This window comes from Alnus glutinosa, chromosome 9 (assembly GCF_958979055.1).
Source record: "Alnus glutinosa chromosome 9, dhAlnGlut1.1, whole genome shotgun sequence".
Classification (NCBI taxonomy): domain Eukaryota; kingdom Viridiplantae; phylum Streptophyta; class Magnoliopsida; order Fagales; family Betulaceae; genus Alnus; species Alnus glutinosa.
The window spans coordinates 2,017,056-2,041,979 of NC_084894.1; the positions used below are offsets into that span (position 1 = coordinate 2,017,056).

The 24,924-nt window shown below is 36.9% G+C and overlaps 1 pseudogene; it reads left to right on the top strand.

Moving 5' to 3' along the window:
- The first annotated feature begins 500 nt into the window (after positions 1-500).
- On the top strand, positions 501-24,498 carry LOC133877660 (beta-glucosidase 13-like; annotated as a pseudogene).
- Positions 24,499-24,924: the final 426 nt, after the last annotated feature.

Below are 24,924 nucleotides of genomic sequence, written 5' to 3' on the forward strand. Positions count from 1 at the left end.
ATACATTCTACATGAGAAGGCACTTCAACTTTTAGAAATCAATGCAAAAATAATATTACGCCATGCATATGGCCTAATATTTAAATTTTCTTGTCAAATTTTTTGTCGACTTTTTTTCAATCCATTTTGTATCACATGACACTAATATATGGACTATCAGCTGAGTTTATAAAGAGATCAAAGATAATAAGACAATGAGAGAAGGGAGAAAATTAAGATATGTATGGTAAGAAAAAACCCATAGGGCAAGGTCATCAATGATAAAATAGTGTTTTTTGTGTACTTTAATATGAGCAGCCCCAATTTAAGGTTAGTTTCTTAAATTACTACTTATTTCAAAATGATTGATTTTAATCATTTAATTATTATTCTAATACTTCTTCTCACAATCGGGCTCAGATTCTCCCTTAATAAGTAAGATCCAATACATAAAATATTTAATTAAAATAAAACGTAAATGACAAAAACAAAATTCAAACTCAGCATCAAATCAAAGCCACATGGGAAAAATCCTTGAGGCTTCGCCCCCAACTCTCTCTGCAACTTCCTCCATCAAACTTGTCATGGGAGAGCAGCTCCAAGCTTTTGGAGCTTCTCTCCCCCCATCTTTTCTTCCCCCCTCTTCTTCTCTCCATCCTGTTTGCCCTGCACATGCCTTCTTTGAGGTCCTTATCTTTCTTTGTGATACTTTTCTTGTTAGATTTCTCGCTAGCCCCTCCTCAGACTTGTTGCTATAGCATCATTGGTGGGTTTTCCTCCATCGGATCGGACTTGTGAGCTTCCTCTCGTTCATGGCCATGGATCCCTTAGTATTTTGAAGTTTTTAGATCTGACGTTTTTCACCTTAGATTTACTAACTTCAGAAGGCCTCTCAACCAAGCGACCCACTCCATTGGAACCACAACTCTTCCCCCTTCAACCTACTGTCAGCCGTTTCATCGCCTGACACTTCGGTGTTGGAGTGTGCAGCCCACGCTCCAGATCTGGACACTGAGCGTACTGATTCACACCGCTATCTACTGCCAAGAACAATTTCCAACAAGGTTTCTTCACCTCTGATGCTTTGTGATAGGTTTATGCTTTATGTTTTTCCTTATCTGTATTTTTTCTTTGCTGGGTTATGGTTTCTTTTGGAGATCCGTTCACTGGAAGTTTTGTTATGTTATTTATGGTGCCAATCCTCTCCCATATCTAGATTAGTGGCCACCCAACCCTCTCAAAGGGTTTGTTTTGGACTTGGTTGAAGTCTTCTGCATGGGTCATGCCCTTACCACTGATTTGATCTTTAATCCGCCTTGTGCGGACCAAGCCTTGGCTTTGTTCAAGGTAGATAGGGCCAAAACATTTTCAGTTTCTCTGGAACTGAAAACTCACCATTCACTTCTTGGTTACCATGTTACTCTTTACGTTGGTACAACTTTTTTCAGATTTGGGTTTATTGTTGGGGAACCCACTCCTCTGCATTAATATTTGTATAATTTCCAGTTGAATGAGAGTTCGTACTTACAAAAAAAAAAAAAAAAAAAGCCACATGGGAACTCATGCACGAGGCAAGCCCGAGTCTTGGACCTGCAAAAACAAAGGAAGAGAGGTTGTGAGAGAGATTGGCCCAAACGAGTTGAGGGAGGGGGGAGATTAGGGTTGGCAATTTTTGACACGACCCGTGAACTCGACACAAACACGACACGGGAAAATAGGGTTTGGGTTTTATATAATCGGGTTCGGGTCATAATCGGGTCAACTCGATTATGACACGATTTTGAACCGGTTATTAAAAAAAAAAAAACCCACCCGAAACGAAAGCTACGAAATGCGGCAATTGCCCATTTCCATTTGTGATTCACTGAGACACTGAGTCTGAATCGTCTGATAGTCTGATTCTGTGAAGTGTGAACCAGACCAGGAGCCCGCCACTGGCCGCACGCCCGACCGCCAAGTTCGCCAATCATCCGGCCGGACCGGCCTTTTCCCCCTCTCTCTGCAGTCTGCGCCAAACTTTTCCCTCCCCCCTCTCAGACCCACGACCGCCGGAGAAGCTTGGCTCGCCCTCAGAAGATGATAGACCCACGACCGCCGGAAGAGCTTCTGTCAGATTCAAAACCGGAGCCGGCAAGGGAGGAGAACGGAAGAAGACCCACGTCTGATTCACGACCGAAAGAGCTTGACCCACGACCGCCGGAAGACCCACGACTCGCATCTCATTTCTTTTCAGTTTTTTGTTCTCACTTTCACGCCACCTTCGCGAATCAACCTTCACAGTTCACATAGCCTCGGCCCTCACATCCTCACGAATCTGGAATCAACCTGTTTTCAGAGCTTAATCGTGCTGATTTAGGTGAATTTCAGAATTTCCCATTATATCTGTTACTGTTAGGGCTTGTATTGGTTTTGTTTTGATAAACAATGGGTTGATTGGGTTCTCTACTTCCCAGAATCTCAGTCTTCTCTGAACTGGAGTTTGCCGGTTTGGTTGAAGGTAAACGTGTTGCCCAGGTCGTGTTCGGGTAACACGTTTTGCAGGCGGGTCGTGTTCAGTTTCAGATTTTCAACCCGATTAATAATCGGGTCGGGTTCGTGTCAGACCCGATTATGTAATCGGGTCAGTCGGGTCGACACGAACCCGACCCGCCGACCCGAATTGCCAACCCTAGGGGAGATCGATCTTTGGGCCTTTGCAAAAGGAATTTTAGTCTCAATAACATAGCAAGAAATGTAAATCTGGCCCAGACATTTGTTGTATGTATTTTTATTTTTGAGAGACTAATAATCATTTAAATTTTGTTTTGTTTTTTCTCTTTTCTTTTCTTTTTCTTTTAGTGCTCCACTACAAAAAGGCCAACGAAAAAATTCCAGCCAGGGAAACCAAAACTATGATGGCGTTTGAAGGCTATCTACTCTTAGGCCTTCTGGTGCTTCTTGGTTCATTGACTAGCAGTACCGGCGCCCATGAAACTGTTTCACTCAACCGGAGCAGTTTCCCGGCAGGTTTCATTTTTGGGACGGCATCATCGTCTTACTAGGTTAATTTGTCTTAAATTTTCATTATATATATATATATATATAGAGAGAGAGAGAGAGAGAGAGAGAGAGAGAGAGAGTTGTTCTTCAAGTTTAATTTCCTGAGATGCCAAGTGTATATATATTCCAGTATGAAGGTGGTGCAAAAGAAGGTGGTAGAGGACCAAGCATCTGGGACACCTACACCCATAAATATCCAGGTCTCTCTCTCCAGACTCTCCCTCTTCAATCAAATCAAAGTATATATTAATATTATGCCATATTGCATTAAATAATATTACTGCTGATAGTAAAGACGAAAATTCCCTATTTTTTTTTTTTAAAAAAAAAAAAAAACCTTTCAGTTGATTGAGGATCCAAAAGGTTATACAGATCAGGAACAAGCAAAATCTTTGGAACGTTGAATGATATATATATATATATATATATATATATATGAGTTTATTCTTACAATCTACTGGATTTTATAATATTTTTCTTTTTCACAAAGTATTGGCTTTCTTCAATGTCTTGTTTTTCAGTTAATATGCTAGTGCTGATTATTGTTCCTAAAGTTTTGATAAAATTAATTTAGTATATGTATTCGTAATCTGTCCAAATTATTTTCGATAAAATAAAAAATAAAAAAATTGGTCCAAATGTTCAGCTGACATTGGGGAAATGAAAAAAAAAAAAAAAAAAAAAAAACTAAGTCGGTAAGATTATGAACTTGTGAAGCTACTTTTATGAAATTAAGGATAAGCCGACGTGGGAGTAAATATAACACTCCAAAATCATGAATCATGAAAAACATGCATTATCTTCTTTCAACAGAAAAACTAAGAAATTAAATAAAGGAAAATATTGAATGAAAAAGCCAAGACTTCCCGATCGCGATAAGGTTTTTGAAAATTGTAACTATTCATGACCAGCGATGGCATCACATGTGGCAAAGTGGTGGGTCACTTGATTGATAATTGATATCATTCATGACTTCGTGCTTGTTTATTTTGTCGCTAACGAGCCCATATATAACCATATTTCTATCGTACGTCTTCTTCAATATTATATAATATATTTTTATTATTATTATATTTATTTTTCTGTTCTCCTTTCCTTAATTTCTTCCTTAATTGAACATATATATGTATATAGGCGAGGCGACCGAAATGCCCGTATGATAGTACTGGCCGTGAGGAGTAATTAAGTACTAGTTTTAGTTATAGCTCAAATGACTGGACAGTAGTGAACAAAAAAAACCCTTTATTATCCCCTAAATATAATGTGAACTTAAGATGAAACTAATCGCAGGTAGGATAACGGATGGAAGCAACGGAGATGTAGCCATTGATCAATATCATCGCTACAAGGTAGGAATCGCCCTCATAATAAAAAAATGAAAAGAAAAAATTCACTTTAATTTATCAACTCCTAATTAATTACCTATATATATATTTTTTCAAAATAAATTTTCTTATATATATATATATATATATATATATATATATATATATATAAGACAACGAAAAAATATATTTTGATCAGAATTTCTGTAACTTGTCTTTTTGTGATTATATGTTACAGGAAGATGTGGGAATTATGAAAGAGATGGGTTTAGATGCATACAGATTCTCAATCTCATGGTCTCGATTGCTACCAAGTAGAATTCTCGTTTTTATTAATCCCAACTTTCTGAAATAAAAATGGAAATTATCAAGTATATCTCACTTTGGAGCTCTAATTATTTCAGAAGGAAAACTAAGTGGGGGTGTTAACAGGGAAGGAATAAAATATTACAATGACCTCATCAATGAGCTAGTAGCAAAAGGTCATGATTTATTGTTATTAATTATGTGTCATCAACTTAACATAATGAGGTTATAATTCAATCGCTATAGTTTGCTATACATGACTGATGAATGCAGGTGTACAGCCCTTTGTGACACTTTTTCACTGGGATCTTCCCCAAGCCTTGGAAGAGAAGTACGGTGGTTTCTTAAGTCTTTACATTGTGTAAGCATCTAATGCTTGACATGATCAAATTTATTATTATTACTATGATGATAACTTATATATATAGTTTAAAATGATCGAGGACCCATTTGATCATGGATGTTAACATAGGCATTGCAAAAGCTAAGGGATCGATGCTCCGAATTTGAAGTGAAACTTTATTTGTTCATGATTTCGTCTATATATTTTCTTTCTGGTTACAGGAGGAATTCATAGGTCTAATGATTTAGAAAGCAAAATGTAATCCTCTTTTGTGCCCTTTTATTCTTTGTGAAAACTAAGGTAAAAATTTTAAAATGGAGCCTTTTAATTTTAAAATATTAATATAATAAAATTTTATATTAAATGTTAAAAAATTAATTTAAAAAAATCCTTTTTTGTTTTTAGCTTTCTGAGTTGTAAAATTACTAACCAAATTTTTATGTTCAAGTCTTGTTATTTTATTTATTCTCAATAGATAATATGGTTAATACATTTTATATTTCTTAATAAGATAGTCAATTGTAATAACTAGGATTTAATTAGTTGTTTAATAAAATCAACGGCAAAACTCATAACAATGACCAACTAAAATCATCAGCTTCTCATATATAGTAACAAAAAGACTTTAAACATGTTAAATTACGTCACTTTTTTTTTTTTGAAAAAAAAAAACTTTCTTTCAAAACCCTAGTAGCATGTCCAATAGTGATCTCCTCTCATTTTATATTTCTTAAGGCCTTTTAACTTCTTCTTCTTTTTTTTTTTTTTTTTCTTTTTTTTTTTTTTTTTTTTAATTTTAACAAATTTAATATAAAGATCCATATTTTAGGGGTCCTAAGCAAAAGCTTTATTCGCCTTACCCCATTTGAGTCGGCTCTCACTAGATCTTTAGACCACACACATAAAACAATGATAAATAAATGCACGATATTGTCATGTGTGATGTTCTAAATAGTATGGATATTTGTGCATTATATCATGTAGGGATGATTTTCGGGACTACGCAGAGCTTTGCTATAAGGAATTTGGCGATCGTGTGAAGTATTGGATCACTCTAAATGAGCCATGGAGCTACAGCTTTGGTGGTTATGGAAGTGGGGTATTAGCGCCGGCTCGATGTTCCAATTGGCAACATCTCAATTGCATCGCTGGAGATTCCGGGACGGAGCCATATCTAGTGTCACACCACCAGCTTCTTTCTCATGCAGCTGCTGTTCAAGTTTACAGGCAAAAATATCAGGTTCAAGATAATTAAAAGAACTCTGGCTTTATTCATTGACGATGAATTGGCTTGAGTGCTTGTCTTGATTAAGAAAACTTTTACTTCGCGCAGGCAGCACAAAAAGGCGTTGTAGGGATAATGTTGGTATCGCACTGGATGGTGCCACTCTCTGACGCGAGGCACCACCACAATGCGGCGCTAAGAGCCCTTGATTTCATGCTTGGATGGTGCCATTAATTGCCTAACTCTTTGATGTTATGGCTTTCTTCAAAACCTATTCTAGATGTTGAGAGAAATAATATATATTGAATCACACCAAATACTGTACATGAGAGGCCTATATATAGGCTAGTACATAAAGGACAAATATACAACGTAGCCCATGTGGGACAATGGGACAATACGAATATAATCTAACACCCCCCCTCAAACTCAAGGTGGAGTGCAAGAGACCATCTTGAGGTTGGACACAAGATCGCGGAACCGCCCTGGAGGATGAGACTTTGTGAAGAGGTCCGCGAACTGATCATGAGACGTGACAGAATGAAGTTGTAGAGAGCCCTGAAGAAGGTGTAACGCCCCGCCTTTTATAAAAAGCGTAAGTGAATTTTTTTTCGATTTTCACGTGACATTACTAACTCATCAGAGTTATAAATTAGCAGCGGAATATAATTTTTATTTAACAATGACACATCAGAGCTGACTAAATAACCTCAATATATAAAAATAATAACCTTTTGTTCTGATATAATAATTACATCCAAAATAATAACATATGTGCCACAAGCGGCACATAATAAAGTATCAGTAATACCAAAATATTATAGCATCAGGAACATAAAAAGAGTTTGACATATGTACATGAAAGGATAAACTAAGCAGGGTAGTCCATCACATCCAAGAGACCACAACACGAGGTAACCTAGCCTAAAAAAAGACTGCTACTCATATCCATCTAAGCATCTGGATAGTCCTGATATTCTTCATCCTCATATCCTGTATTAATATATAATATAGAGAGAAATAATAATACAAAAATACCTAGTGAGTCCACTGTTTTCAATAATAATATAATTGCTGATTTATTATAAATAAATATCACAATGCAATGACATAATAAAATGAGAGCTTTATATGCACAGTCTTATTATAAAATAAATCATGAGCTTCTTGCGTTCAATCTTTAGAGACGTAACTCTAACACATAGATTCAAGGAAATGTAATTCCTGTCTAGCGTGTTATAGGAGACGTAACTCCTGTTTAGCGAATGATAGGAGACGTAACTCCCGTTTAGCGCGTTCTAAGGAGACGTAACTCCTCTAATAATTATTATCTTTTTGGCACAGGCAGACGTTACTCCCTGTTCCGTAGGCAGACGTAACTCCCTACTCTGTTGTTTATTAAATATTTTTGGCTCAGGCAGACGTCACTCCCTGACCCGTTGGCAGACGTCACTCCCAACTTTGCTATAATTAAATTCTTTAATTAAATAACAAAATATGCAAATTCCACATGCGCAACCAATTAAATAAAGCATAAATCATAACGTTATGGAAAATCAGCATCACCCTCAGTGAGTAAGAAATACTCACAGTTCTCTGCTACAAAGAAAGATCCACAGGAAAAATGACTGCACAGTTATATACATTTGATAATATATTAGTATAAAATACTAAGAACCTATTTTAATATTTTATCACTTATCCCAATTTCTAATGTTGCTTAAATATTATAACGGCATAAAATAGGTTAATTATATTACCACGTATTTCGTGTGGGCATTATTACGGTATTTATAAATAATAACCAAATCACTCATTTTAGTTAAAATGGTATTATAAAAGCTTTAACATGAAAAAGCATATATATTTATTTTTATATCAAACAAACATAATAACTTACCAAATATAAATAATGAACTTTATGTTTCAAAACAAGTGAATAGAATAATAACATTATTTTATTCTTCTAAAATCCGGGCAGAATAATGGCATTAGTAACACTAATGCCTAAAAATACTTTTAGAATTTTTGGCAGCACAACAACACTTTTGTAAAATATTACTTTTTACTCGGGTATCACAATGACGTGATTTATTGTTTAAATATGCCATTTGGAATACCCTGTTAAAACATAATTTAAAACATTAGATACTTAAAATAATAAGTATAGTAAAATCACAAAGTATTAAAATAAAGTTAATAACTTAAAAATTACATAAAATAAATCAAAGCATTTAATTAAAAACTTACCAAATATTCATTCTTTTATATATATATATGTATATATATATATATACAAAAGAATTAAACTAAAAAGGGCATATGATGAAAAAGAGAAGTGGTCCATTTCCTTTTGTCTTATTTAACTATTAAGTTGACTAACCAAAATAAAAGGAGGACTTACGTGGGAAAGAAAAGGAGATGGGTCCATTTAGAATTGTTCTTTACTTCCTTTATATATAATCATTTCTTTTACCTATTCCTTTCTTATCTAGTCTTTTGTCTTCTTTTCTTTACTTACACAACCTGTCACACACATACGCATAAAGAAGAAAACAGAGAGTTGAGGGAGAGACTTACGGGAGAGAGGGAGAGAAAAGTGGGTCCTTGAGTCTCCTTTTGTCTTTTATTTCTTTTCCATTACCTTTTATCAAAGTTGACTCAAGACTTTCCCCTTCTTCTTTACCTTATTAATTTTCTTATACTGCAGGTGACACCCGAGAAAGACAGTGAAGAGAAAGGGAGAGAAAGAGAGTCAGAGAAGAAAGAAGAAGGAAGGAGAGAGTTGCTGCGGGTTGGAAGAGAAACATAGAAGATGAAGAGTTTCTGGTTTCCTGCTGTAAAATAGAGGAAGACAGGGAGAAAGCTAGAGAATTCTGCAAAACGTAGAAAGAAAGAAAGAAGAAGAATGGGGCAGCTTGTGCGTGAAATGTAAAGGGGGATGCACCTCAATTTATACATTTTTGGACGGTCAAGATCGCTTGATTTTTAATCTGATCTGATGGTCAAGAATGCTACTTGGGCAGCAAGTTTGGGCTTGTAGAAGTGAGCTGGGCATTCGTGACTCATCTCAAGGGAAGGATAAAAATCAGAGAAGGAAAAGAGAGGAAGGAGTCGCACATGATTCATCAAGGTAGGAGAATAGCTAGGTGACTCATCTCATCTAAAGGAATCTCAATCATTAGATTGCATAATTTTCTTATCTTTTCCTAACTAAATCTTAGCTTCTAACTAGATGCTTTGATTCTCTTTGCAATTAAACTAGGCAGTAACTGGGCAGTATCAACGTGTAAGGAGGCTGGGATGAGATGGGCTGGGCTAACATGGGCTTGGCTGAGTTTTTATAGAAATAGAAATGGGCCTACAAAATCTATATATCTGAATTTTCGTCCAATTCAGAGGTATAATTTTTAGCGGATGTTTTTAGATACTAAATGGAGTCCAAAAATTATGAAATTCGGAGGGTAGTTAGAGAACTTTGAGACGAGCGTTCTGACTTTTGAATCGACGAAAACGGAGTTCGTTTGACCCAATTTTCGTTATTCCAAATTTGAAGATCCGTTTGAGTTTTTTATCAAATTAAAACTATAAAGGCTTCTAAATAAATATTTATTTCTATAAATATTCATATTTATTCTTTTTCATTATTATTAGGTCTTAAATAATATTTTAAGATATTGTATTTAATATCTTAAAATACAGGGCATTACATCCCTCCCCCCTTAACAGAATTTCGTCCCCGAAATTCGTAAACCTTATATCGCATAAAGTTTACATTAAGGGAAGATTTAGATTACTAATGTTTATGTCTAGCGATACCAATTTTAAGTGTAACATTTTAATTACTAATCATGGGTTATCCTAACCTTGATCATTACGGGAGAGAAACGACATAAGAAAATAATCTTCCTATCGTTTGTTTCATTAGAAGTCTTTTATCTTATTCTCCTATTGTTGAAATTATATCTACCATTCCTATGAGAGAATCTTATTACTGAGCTTAAAGTCTCGATTTCAATATGGGTTATTTCTACTCATCAAAAAGGGTGTAAGAAAATAATGTTTTGTCTAGGTACAAAATTTTATATAGTACCATGATCTATTTTATTGCTCCGTCGTAGTACTATTTTAACGATTGCGTACCATTATAAATTTCACATGATCGGCGCAAGTGAATGAATGCGAAAGTCCTAAATCATAAATAGTAAGCCAAATGCTATCTATTTAAAGAATGTTACCTGCCGCCGCATCTGTATATTCCTCATCTTCTTCAGCACCACCAGGGATAAGTGAATATACTCGTGCTTGGGCAGGATACTGTTGTCGAGATTCGCCTCCTTGCGGCTTTGATCCTTTAGTAGAATTCATGGGACAATACTTTTGGACATGACCAGGCTTACCACACTTGAAGCAGTTTGGATTCGTCATCCTACATTCTCCCCCATGCGGCTTTCCACACTTGTCACAGAGGACTTTTTGGTTTCCTAGTGCGGGCGAGAAATTCCTGCTGTCAATTAGTTTGGAATCACTCTCAATTGCTAGCCTCTTTTCTGAATACAATGTTTGTTGCTTTAATCGCCTCTTCAGATCGTAGGCTGCTGCTGATTCGCGAATTCCTCTCTCTGCAAGAGACGCTACTTCCACTAACCTGGCGTAGTCTTTAATCTCGAGGCATATAACTCGTTCTTTGATTCGTGGATTGAGACCGTTCTCAAAACGTTCAGCCTTTGATTCTTCATCTGGAACGAGGTTGGCTGCAAACCTGGCTAATTCCATAAATCTAGCAGAATATTGTTCTACGGTCATATTACCTTGAACCAGATTTTGGAATTCTATTGCTCGAAGTTGTCTCTGGGATCGAGGGAAAAAGCGCCGATTATACTCCACTTTGAACATCTCCCAAGTGATCACCGTTTCTTCCCCAAGTAGCACTTTCCTTGCATTCCACCATCTCCCAGCTTCACCCGTCAGCTGTAGTGCGAGATACTGAACTTTCTGCTCGTCGGTACAGCCGAGAGTAGTGTACAATGCATCTATGTCTGTGAGCCATGCTTCTGCGGCATTCGGTCCTTCAGTTCCTTCAAAAGTTCGAAAATGGAAACTAGCAAAATCACGCAACGAACAACCTATGGGTTCAGCTCGTTCGTTAGGTCGTGGAATTCGTGATATTGCTTCAGTAAGGTGTCTAGTGGCATCAGCTATAAATTGTACTAAGGCCGGGTGTATTCCATCGTTGTATGGTGGCGGTGGAGGTGGAGGTGGAATCCTTCCGTTACCGTTTTCATGGTGATGTTTGTCCTGATTCTTACGACGTCGATAAGGCGGCATCTTTTCTGCGTCAAGCTATTACGTTAACAAAATAAAGATTCGGAACCATTGAAGATCACATAGATATTTCCTATCTAAATTATTATTCAGGAGGGGATTTTCTAGTACTATGTCATCTAACTTATTAAACTTAGCAAAAGAGTGTTTATTCAATCTTTTCTAAATGATAATCTTGTAATTTACCTAGTGACTCTAAAAAAGTAAATGAACACAATCATTCACAACATTACAACACTAGGCACATAACCTAAAGTAGCGTTACGTGCTAAGTGTACATACACATGCATAGCACACATACTCAAAAAAAGTTTCATAAAAATTTTCTTTGTTTCTAAACTTTTTGAAAACATACAATATTAATACAAGAATGAGTAGTCTCATTCCGGAATAAGAGTTTAACTCCATCTATTCATTGGGAGAAATAAGAGTTTAACTCCCTCTTATTTAATGGATTGTTTTACACGAATGGGTATTCCCATTTTGGAACAAGAGTTTTACTCCTCGCATTCAAAGGAGGAACAAAAGTTTTACTCCTTGCGTTCAGAGGAGAAATATGAGTTTCCTCCCTCTTATTTAATGGAGTATCTCAGTTGCTATTAGAGACAAGTGTAAAACAAAAATATGTCTATAATATAGATATATTGGTTTCATAAAACTTTTGTTTTAACAACATTTTCATCGCGCCCAAATATCATTTCTTCGCGTCAGAAAATCATTTCACAATCAAAAGTAATAATGTTAAAAGATATACTCAATATACTTAAAACATTTTCTTGGGTCCAAAACCAAAACAGTTTCAATTGCAAATCCTTTATTTAGCATGCAATCATGCAAAAATATATATATATACATGCTAATCAAATCTATGAGCTACTAATCTTGAAAATCATACATGTTCTCTAACACATAAATGATATTGACATATCGACTAACATGATTAGCAAGAAAGATATATCCATAAAGATCATACAATGCATATATGATCACATTTAGCAAGGTAACACATAAACACCAAAGTCATATCATGCATACATCATTATATTTATCATCATTAACATTACACAATGCAAGCATAGAAAAACATATTTAAGAAATCCTAACTGTAGACAACAGTTATTAATCCTGCCAACCATAACATTTCACATAAAACTTTTATAAAAAGTTTATTTTACCTATAGCTCTTGTGTCATTTCTAGACTTCTATGGTCAAGTCTAACGGTCCTCAGAGCGAACTGCTCTGATACCACTCTGTAACGCCCCGCCTTTTATAAAAAGCGTAAGTGAATTTTTTTTCGATTTTCACGTGACATTACTAACTCATCAGAGTTATAAATTAGCAGCGGAATATAATTTTTATTTAACAATGACACATCAGAGCTGACTAAATAACCTCAATATATAAAAATAATAACCTTTTGTTCTGATATAATAATTACATCCAAAATAATAACATATGTGCCACAAGCGGCACATAATAAAGTATCAGTAATACCAAAATATTATAGCATCAGGAACATAAAAAGAGTTTGACATATGTACATGAAAGGATAAACTAAGCAGGGTAGTCCATCACATCCAAGAGACCACAACACGAGGTAACCTAGCCTAAAAAAAGACTGCTACTCATATCCATCTAAGCATCTGGATAGTCCTGATATTCTTCATCCTCATATCCTGTATTAATATATAATATAGAGAGAAATAATAATACAAAAATACCTAGTGAGTCCACTGTTTTCAATAATAATATAATTGCTGATTTATTATAAATAAATATCACAATGCAATGACATAATAAAATGAGAGCTTTATATGCACAGTCTTATTATAAAATAAATCATGAGCTTCTTGCGTTCAATCTTTAGAGACGTAACTCTAACACATAGATTCAAGGAAATGTAATTCCTGTCTAGCGTGTTATAGGAGACGTAACTCCTGTTTAGCGAATGATAGGAGACGTAACTCCCGTTTAGCGCGTTCTAAGGAGACGTAACTCCTCTAATAATTATTATCTTTTTGGCACAGGCAGACGTTACTCCCTGTTCCGTAGGCAGACGTAACTCCCTACTCTGTTGTTTATTAAATATTTTTGGCTCAGGCAGACGTCACTCCCTGACCCGTTGGCAGACGTCACTCCCAACTTTGCTATAATTAAATTCTTTAATTAAATAACAAAATATGCAAATTCCACATGCGCAACCAATTAAATAAAGCATAAATCATAACGTTATGGAAAATCAGCATCACCCTCAGTGAGTAAGAAATACTCACAGTTCTCTGCTACAAAGAAAGATCCACAGGAAAAATGACTGCACAGTTATATACATTTGATAATATATTAGTATAAAATACTAAGAACCTATTTTAATATTTTATCACTTATCCCAATTTCTAATGTTGCTTAAATATTATAACGGCATAAAATAGGTTAATTATATTACCACGTATTTCGTGTGGGCATTATTACGGTATTTATAAATAATAACCAAATCACTCATTTTAGTTAAAATGGTATTATAAAAGCTTTAACATGAAAAAGCATATATATTTATTTTTATATCAAACAAACATAATAACTTACCAAATATAAATAATGAACTTTATGTTTCAAAACAAGTGAATAGAATAATAACATTATTTTATTCTTCTAAAATCCGGGCAGAATAATGGCATTAGTAACACTAATGCCTAAAAATACTTTTAGAATTTTTGGCAGCACAACAACACTTTTGTAAAATATTACTTTTTACTTGGGTATCACAATGACGTGATTTATTGTTTAAATATGCCATTTGGAATACCCTGTTAAAACATAATTTAAAACATTAGATACTTAAAATAATAAGTATAGTAAAATCACAAAGTATTAAAATAAAGTTAATAACTTAAAAATTACATAAAATAAATCAAAGCATTTAATTAAAAACTTACCAAATATTCATTCTTTTATATATATATATGTATATATATATATATACAAAAGAATTAAACTAAAAAGGGCATATGATGAAAAAGAGAAGTGGTCCATTTCCTTTTGTCTTATTTAACTATTAAGTTGACTAACCAAAATAAAAGGAGGACTTACGTGGGAAAGAAAAGGAGATGGGTCCATTTAGAATTGTTCTTTACTTCCTTTATATATAATCATTTCTTTTACCTATTCCTTTCTTATCTAGTCTTTTGTCTTCTTTTCTTTACTTACACAACCTGTCACACACATACGCATAAAGAAGAAAACAGAGAGTTGAGGGAGAGACTTACGGGAGAGAGGGAGAGAAAAGTGGGTCCTTGAGTCTCCTTTTGTCTTTTATTTCTTTTCCATTACCTTTTATCAAAGTTGACTCAAGACTTTCCCCTTCTTCTTTACCTTATTAATTTTCTTATACTGCAGGTGACACCCGAGAAAGACAGTGAAGAGAAAGGGAGAGAAAGAGAGTCAGAGAAGAAAGAAGAAGGAAGGAGAGAGTTGCTGCGGGTTGGAAGAGAAACATAGAAGATGAAGAGTTTCTGGTTTCCTGCTGTAAAATAGAGGAAGACAGGGAGAAAGCTAGAGAATTCTGCAAAACGTAGAAAGAAAGAAAGAAGAAGAATGGGGCAGCTTGTGCGTGAAATGTAAAGGGGGATGCACCTCAATTTATACATTTTTGGACGGTCAAGATCGCTTGATTTTTAATCTGATCTGATGGTCAAGAATGCTACTTGGGCAGCAAGTTTGGGCTTGTAGAAGTGAGCTGGGCATTCGTGACTCATCTCAAGGGAAGGATAAAAATCAGAGAAGGAAAAGAGAGGAAGGAGTCGCACATGATTCATCAAGGTAGGAGAATAGCTAGGTGACTCATCTCATCTAAAGGAATCTCAATCATTAGATTGCATAATTTTCTTATCTTTTCCTAACTAAATCTTAGCTTCTAACTAGATGCTTTGATTCTCTTTGCAATTAAACTAGGCAGTAACTGGGCAGTATCAACGTGTAAGGAGGCTGGGATGAGATGGGCTGGGCTAACATGGGCTTGGCTGAGTTTTTATAGAAATAGAAATGGGCCTACAAAATCTATATATCTGAATTTTCGTCCAATTCAGAGGTATAATTTTTAGCGGATGTTTTTAGATACTAAATGGAGTCCAAAAATTATGAAATTCGGAGGGTAGTTAGAGAACTTTGAGACGAGCGTTCTGACTTTTGAATCGACGAAAACGGAGTTCGTTTGACCCAATTTTCGTTATTCCAAATTTGAAGATCCGTTTGAGTTTTTTATCAAATTAAAACTATAAAGGCTTCTAAATAAATATTTATTTCTATAAATATTCATATTTATTCTTTTTCATTATTATTAGGTCTTAAATAATATTTTAAGATATTGTATTTAATATCTTAAAATACAGGGCATTACAGAAGGTGATGACGGACAAAGTGACAATCAATCTCAATATGTTTGGTCCGTTCATGAAAGACATCATTATGGGCAATCTGAATAGCACTTCTATTATCACAGTAGACAGAAGTAGCAAAAGAAAAAGTGACACCCATATCCTGTAATAGCCATCGCAACCAAAGGAGCTCCGAGGTGGTGTCAGCTAAAGCACGATATTCTGCCTCAGTGCTAGAGCGAGCAACAACAGACTGCTTCTTACTATGCCAAGAAATAAGAGAAGTGCCAAGTAGAAAACAATAACCAGTGGTAGAGCGACGATCTGTAGGATCACCTGCCCAATCAGCATCAGTATAAGCATACAACTCAAGAGGAGACAGAGAGGAGAAGTGGATCCCATGAAATAAAGTCCCCTTGAGGTAGCGAAGGATGCGAAGGACAGCAGAGAAATGAGTAGAACGGGGAGCAGCCATAAACTGACTCACCTGATGTACAGCATATGAGATATCAGGTCTAGTAACAGTAAGATAAACAAGGCTACCAACCAAATGCCGATAGAGAGAGGGATCACGGAGAGGCTCGCCATCCTGTAGATTGAGGCGGATATTGAGCTCAGTCGGTGTGTCGACGATCTTACAGTCTGTGAGATTGGCCCGTGAAAGCAGATCAGATATATACTTGGCCTGTGTCAAATATAAACCATCAGAAGAAGAAGAAATCTCAAGACCAAGAAAATAGCTGAGAGTGCCAAGATCCTTCATCTCAAAATGCTGACTGAGAAACTGTTTGAGCTCCAGAATACCAAGAGAATCATCGCCAGTGATAATCATGTCATCAACATATAACAACAGAAGAATGATGCCTCGATCTGTGCGACGAATAAACAAGGCAGAGTCATACGAGCTGATGGAGTAGCCAAGACCAGAGACAGTGGCGCTAAACTTAGCAAACCATGCCCGTGGAGCTTGCTTTAGACCATAGAGAGCCCGGCGAAGACGACAGACCTTGTTCGGAGGAGAAGAGAGGCCAGGAGGTGGCTGCATATAGACTTCTTCACTGAGATCGCCATTAAGGAAGGCATTTTTGACATCCATTTGAGAAAGTGACCAATGGCGAGAAGCGGCAACAGCCAAAAGAGCACGCACAGAAGAGAGGCGAGCAACAGGAGCAAAAGTCTCCTCATAATCCACACCATACTCCTGAGTAAAACCTCTGGCCACAAGACGAGCCTTGTATCTGTCAACAGAACCATCAGAACAAGTCTTGATTTTGTAGACCCACTTACACCCAACAACAAACTTTCCTCGAGGCAAGTCAACCAGATCCCATGTATGGTTCTTGTGTAATGCATCAAGTTCCTCTTTCATCGCGTCCTGCCAAAGAGGGTTAGTGGAAGCCTCACGATAGGAGTGAGGTTCATGTAAGGCAGCTAAGGCATGAAAACAATGAAAGTCTTGGAGATGAGATGGAAGAGACTTTACCCGAGTGGATCGGCGAAGAGTAGGTGGGGAGGCAGGAGCTGGAGCCTCGGATGGAACAGAATCTTGAGACTCAAGTGTAGCGACATCATGAGCAATTGAAGACTGCGGCTCAAGTGAGGAAGACTCGGGACAAATTTCACCAGAGGTAGAGTGAGAGAGAGGCGTCTCGAAAAGTGTGGTAAAGGGAGGAAAAGAGGGCATGCAAAATTTCCCAACGTCGTGAAATAACTTATGCTCCCAGAAGACCACATGACGGGAGATGCGAAGGCGGTGTGACACGGGATCATAACACCGATAACCCTTTTTTTCTACCCCATATCCAAGAAAGCAACATAATCGAGAACGAGGCTCGAGTTTGGTACGTTCATGAGGTTGGAGTAAAACAAAACAGGCGGAACCAAACACACGGAGTTGATGGTAAGTGGGAGAAGAGCCAAACAACCGCTCGTGAGGGGTACAATTTGCAAGGAGAGGGGTAGGCAACCTGTTGATAGTGTAGACAGCTGTGAGAGTGGCTTCACCCCAAAAAGGAGTAGGAACCAAAGAGGAAAGAAGAAGAGCACGAACAGTGTCTAGAATGTGCCGAAGTTTACGTTCAGCTCTTCCGTTTTGCTGTGAGGTGCCTGGACAAGACAAGTGAGGAACAGTGCCATAGTGTTTTAAAATATTTTGAAAAGCTTGTTGAGTATATTCTAAGGCATTATCAGAACGAAAAGCTTTAATGTGTTTAGAAAATTGGGTTTCAACCATTTTTGCAAAATTGCGATAGATATCCAATAATTCAGAGCGTGATTTCATTAAAAACACCCAAGTGTAACGAGAAAAATCATCCACAAAAATCACAAAATAGCGTGAGCCACTCATACTAGGAACAGGGGAAGGTCCCCAAACATCAGAATGAATTAAATCAAAAGAAGTAGATGCAATAGACTCACTATTATTAAAAGGCAAAGCTGGTTGTTTCCCAAGTTGACAAGAAATACAATCAAATGACTTATTGGACACTGAACCTAAGAACCCTTAGAAGCTAAAATCTGTACCCGAGACAGAGATGCATGACCAAGACGCGAATGCCAAAGAGCAAGAGATGGCGACGATGAAGTGACAGCAGCAGAGACACCGGGGATGGAAAGGTGTAAGGAGGAAAGCTCAAACAGTCGCCCAATTCTACGCCCGGTCCCAAGTGTCTGGCCCGTCCGAGGATCCTGCACATACACACCAGAGGAGTCAAAAACAAGTCTATAGCCCAATTCACACAATTGCCCAACAGATAAGAGATTAAAGGATAATTTAGGCACATGAAAGACATCAGGGACAGAAAGGAAAGGCGTATGAACAGTGCCTAAGGATTGAACCGTCATAGAAGAGCCATCAGCTGTGTGAATTAAAGATGTATGTGGGGGAGGGACAGAAGTGGTAAATGAAGAGGCATATGGCGTCATATGGTTGCAGCAGGCGGAGTCAAAAAGCTAAGAGGAAGATTTACCTGGCAAAACGGAGAGGACAGAGGAAGATGCATTACCAGAACGAGCGAGGACCTGGTTGATAATTGCCTCAAAGTCAGCTGAAGATAAAGTGAGAGTAGATCCGGTAGAGTCGCCAGAGGGAGCAGCTGGGGCAGCCGAAGAAGAAGCACTCTCAGTAGTGGTAACAGCTGCAGCATGTGTAGAAGATTTGGCCTTGCGCCAACATTTGTCAATGGTATGCCCACGACGGCGACAATAGAGACAAAAAGGATTGTCACGATTCTTGGAGGGTCCACGAACAGACTTGTCAGAGTGCTCGGTCTGAGGAGATGGAGCAACTAATACAGAATGAGTATGCGGAGTGTGCTGAGAGCGCAAAGTAAACAATCTGGTCTCCTCTCGAACAAGCTCACAGACAGCCTGGTCCAAAGTGGGAAGAGGAGAGCGATGCAAAAGTTGCCCACGAACATGCTCAAAATCATCCCGCAGAGCCATCAGAAACTGATAGAGACGATGCTGGTCCCTGCGGGCAGCATACATCTGAGCATCGGTAGGGTCCCTCAAAGCAGGATCAGAAAGAGCCAACTGATCCCATAAGAACTCCATGTGAGCAAAGAAATCCGTAATAGTCTGATTTGATTCTTGCTTCAGGCGATAGAGATCAAGAATAATCTGGTACTCGCGAGAACCATCAATCGACGAGTAGCGAGAAGCAAGCATATCCCAAGCACCCTGTGCATCATCAAAACTGCCAAATAAAGCCGCAATAGAGGGAATGGTGGAGGCACGGAACCACGTAAGAATCTGATGATGTTTGCTGTCCCAATCAATAAGACGAGTGTGGAAGGCAGCATCAGTTTCGGCATCGACTTTAGTAGGCTTGGGGATATCCCCAGTCACATAAAGCCAGAGCTTGCGGCCTTTAAGAAAGCTCCTCATAGATTGGGACCAAACAATGTAGTTGGTGCCATCCAATGTAGCATGAATATGAGTAAGAATCTCGTTTTGTGCCATCTGGAGATGCCAAAAGCAGAAATAGACCAGAAAAATGAAATCAGAACGAGAAAATAAGTAGAAAACACCTGGTCAGCCGAGTCAACGGTCAAAGTCAACGGTCAACGATGACGTGGCACCAGGCTGACGTGGCACCAGGCTGATGTGGCACTAGGGCTGATGTGGCACTAGGGATGACGTGGCACTAGGGCTGACGTGGCGCTAGGGCTGACGTGGCACTGCAGAGGTTGGCGCGTGAATGACACGCGCGATGGGTGGCGGCGCGTGGGCGCGTGAACAGCGTGCTGCAATCTTCTAGTGGCGCGTGGCGGCGCGTGGACCGTCAGATTTGGACCAAAGAGGTGTCCCCGAGCAGCTAGGCGGCTTGTCTAGGGATCTGGTGGCGGAGCGGCAGCAGAAACTTCAGGCGGCGCGTGGAGGCGCGTGAATGGGTAGATAGGGCTGTTCTCGACGGCTCTTGCATGGTGGTCTCCCAAGGTTTCGATTGGTATATGAACCAAGTTGAAACAGGGACTGGAAGACAGAGAACCGAGGAAGACAGAGCGATGAGGTTCGGCGGAAGCAGCGGCGGCGGCGCCGGAAAATTTCCGGGAAGAGGCCAAAGAAAAAGAATAATAAAATAAATAGGTGATTCAGAACCTGCGCTTTGATACCATGTTGAGAGAAATAATATATATTGAATCACACCAAATACTGTACATGAGAGGCCTATATATAGGCTAGTACATAAAGGACAAATATACAACGTAGCCCATGTGGGACAATGGGACAATACGAATATAATCTAACACTAGACATCATTTTTTTAACAGTTTCCATGGGGTTTATGGCTGCATGCATGCAGGTTTATGGAGCCCTTGACCAATGGTGAGTATCCACATAGCATACGATCTCTTGTTCGAAACCGATTACCCAAGTTCAGCAAAGAAGAATCGAAGCTGGTAAAAGGGTCATTTGACTTCATCGGATTAAACTACTATACTGCTAGATACGCAGCCTATGCACCTGGCCTTAATGCTGAAAATGCAGGCTGCTTGACTGATTCACGTGCCAATCTTTCCAGTACAAATTCAATCAATGCTAGAGAGCTTTCATTTGTTTTTAGAAAAACTTCACTAACATTCTTAATCTTTCGTCATTTTTTCAATTATACTTTTCAACTTAAAAAAAATGACAATTTAAGATTATTGCCTTTCAAAAGTTTCAAATGTCAACCATCTCTTCCAAATTCAGCGTTAAATCCTAATGGAGGAAGTGAAATCCCCAAAATGTTAGCTCTCGTTTTTCTTTACAAAAAAACAAAAGAATAACAAAGTGACTCAACATGAGTCATAGGTGACATGCCGTGGGTCTGGTATTTTTGAGAGGCTAAGATTTATATTTTTTTTTTAATTATTAAATCAAGGTATTTTTTTTTATTTTACAAATATATTAGGGGTTTTTTTAAAAAAAATTCATTCATTAACCGTTTGATCTAACTCTGAATTTGGACGGGATGGTTGACATTGCAAACTTCTGAAAGATGGTAACTCTAAATTAACACTTTTTAATATTTAAGGGTATGATTGCAAAAATGATGAAAGATGTAAGTAAAGGTTTCCTTTGTTTTTTCTTATGCATTCATGTTAACTACTTTTTCTTTTCTTTTTTTTCTTTTTTCAATTTTTTGTTTTTTGTCTTTTATTTATTTATTGTTTTTTTTTTTTGGTAGCTCAACGCAATGAAATCCCCATAAGACAAGTATTTAACAAATTAAATGCATACTCTGAAGTCAAAGTCTACATAATTTGTGTTTTATTTTTATTTTTTATTTTTATTCATGTATAAACAAAAGCCATGATTTTCGGGACTATGCTGAGTTTTGCTTCAAGTAATTTGGTGATCGTGTGAAGCACTGGATTACACTAAATGAGCCAATGAACTACAGTGTTTATTTTTATACAATTGGGTTGTCAGCACTGGATCGATATTCCGATGGGCAAATTCTGAATTGCACCGGCGGAAATTCCGGCACAGAGTCATATTTGATTACACACTACCAACTTCTTGCTCATGCAGCCGCCGTTAAAGTCTACAAGCAAAAATATCAGGTTCCCTATATAAATTGAAATCAAAATGTTTGGAGAAGTACACATATTCCTTTCAAACACATAATTTGTAATGTCTCTTCAAATTTTTAATTGAAGCAATGTCTCCCTACCAAACTACCAGAAAATTACAAAGTACTCATTTTGTCCCCAAAAACACAAAAATGCCCATAAAATTGTCATTAAGATAAAAATACTTTTATAAATTCAAAAAAGAAAAGGCATAGTGAAGAGCCACAGTGGCCGTGGGTCACCAGTTTTTTTTTTTTTTTTTTTCTAATTTTTTATTTGTTTGTTATTAAGGGTATTTTTGTCATTTGTTGTATATTACAATTTTTTGATAGTTTGGGGAGACATTACTTCAATTGATAGTTTAATTTAGAGAGGACATTGCAAATTGCTTTGTTAATTAGTTTGAGGGCAATATGTGTATTTTTCTTCAAAATGTTTTAATTTATGTATATCCTAAATAATATTCACCATATGCATCGAATGATCAATTATAAATAGGTGATCGAAAATTATTTTATATTAATTAAAATAATGATTAATGCTCTAAAAACTATACTTTTATTTCACTACTATATAGTGCTAATTCTAAAATGCTAAATATTACAGGAAAGACAGAAAGGGTGTATAGGGATAACACTAGTGGCAGGCTGGATGGTGCCATACTCTTAACTCCAGACATAATCGTAACGCCGCACTACGAGCCCTCGATTTCTCGTTGGGGTGGTAAGTGCTAACTGCTTGAATTTTATTTTATTTTTTTAATATAATTTTATTTTATTTTTTTAATGAGTAGGCTTTAATAATAATAAAAAAAAAAAAACAAACTAATAAAAAGAAAAAGAAAAAAAGAGAACATATGGGTTCGATCAACGACTAACAATTAAGCACGGGCCAAACAAGGCCAAAAACACTTGTAGTTGGCTGGTTTTACAATAACATGCATTTAGAAACTCCCTACTTTTATCCTAGATATATTTTGGTCCATATATTGCATATCCACTAATTTCATTATGGTCTAATCTGCCTAGGACAATTAATTAAGGTTTTATCCTATATTAATTGGTAGGCACGACATTTATTAGATCGATGGATTATTGCAGGTTTATGGACCCCTTGACCAATGGTGACTATCCACATAGCATGCGATCTCTTGTTGGAAACCGATTACCCAAGTTCTCAAAAGAGCAATCCAATATTGTAAATGGGTCGTTTGATTTTATTGGATTAAACTACTATACCTCTAATTATGCAGCCCATGCACCTCAACGCAATGCTGTAAATGCAAGCTACACAACAGATATGCGTGTTAATCTTTCAAGTAAGTACAACGTACAAAACTCAACGTAACGCTTGATGTTATGATTATAATTTGCTTATATATGAAACTAATCAAATTAGACCATGCCTTTTGGATGTGGCTGCAGCCGAGCGAAATGGGATTCCCATTGGTCCAAAGGTGTGTACGTACCAAATAAATCAATCCCTTTTCTTGTACTTAATTGAACATACAATATGGTACTAATTAATTTGCCTATATAACAGAAATACTTTTTAGCTTTGCTAATTTTGTTAATTAGAATAGCTTAGAGTCTTGACATACGTATACGTATATATATCAAAATACTTGCATTTAGATTGATTAAAAAGCTATTCCCATCCTACATAGGTGTATGGTTGGAAACTATCATTTACTTGCTCCATGCATGTTTTTTGCAAAAGAAAAATATCGCGACAGTTCTTCATACATGCATGGTACAAGTCTTTAAGTCAGAAAAACCTCGAGAAAATTATCTTTGTAAAACTCCTAACCAGCTCCATTTCTTTATATGACAATAATGCAGGCTGCTTCCGATTGGCTCTTTGTCTATCCGAGAGGAATACGAGATCTTTTGCTTTACACAAAGACAAAGTATGATAATCCACTAATTTACATCACCTAGAATGGTAATTAATTCCATCAAAATTTTCAATATATACCACAACAAGAATTATATGGTAGCTAGTTAATTATATTTCCTTTAAAGCTAAGATAAGATCCCCTTCTCACAGGAATTGATGAGTTTAATGATGCCTCATTGTCGCTTGAGGAAGCCCTTGTGGATAACCATAGAATTGATTATTACTATCGCCATCTTTCCTACCTCAATAGAGCTATCAAGTAATATTAATTAAGCTAGTGCTTAACAACTCTCTCTCTCTCTCTCTCTCTCTCTCTCCCTAGTTTTTGCAAGTTTAATTTCTTTGACGTTCCTCTTATGTATAGGGATGGGGTTAACGTGAAGGGATACTTTGCATGGTCGCTGTTGGACAACTTCGAATGGCTTAATGGTTACACCGTTCGATTTGGTATCAACTATGTGGATTACAAGAACGGGTTGCAAAGACATCCAAAACTGTCAGCCCATTGGTTCAGAAGCTTCTTGAAGAAATAGCCAGACATGATGCTTGCTTAATCTGAACTATATCTATTCGTAAAGGGCAATTAATGTCCAATTATAAATAAACAGAAGATCATATCCTCGATCTCTATCTAGCTATCTGGCTTAACCTTAAATAATGTCACTGTTCTCTTTGGAGGCAGTCCTATATGCTTGTCAAGTAATGAATTGCTTTATATATATGTAGCTAGTATGTACTACATGAGAAAGCCCTTCAATTTGAACTATTTGTTAACGATATTGGAGTAATGCTTGTAAATACACAACTATATATCTCACTATGACAACCTAGTAGGGTGTAGTAATCTTTGAATTAATGAACCCTTGTTAAAAAAAAAAAATCCAAAAGCTACTAGATGCTGTAAAATTATTTAATGGTACAAAAGTTCTTGTTGATACTAATTAAGAATATTAACAATAAAATAAATATATTAGACTCTAGGGTACGTCTACCTTTGTTAAGGACGCATTTCCAAATATAAAAGCTAAATGAACAAACCTTTAATCGATC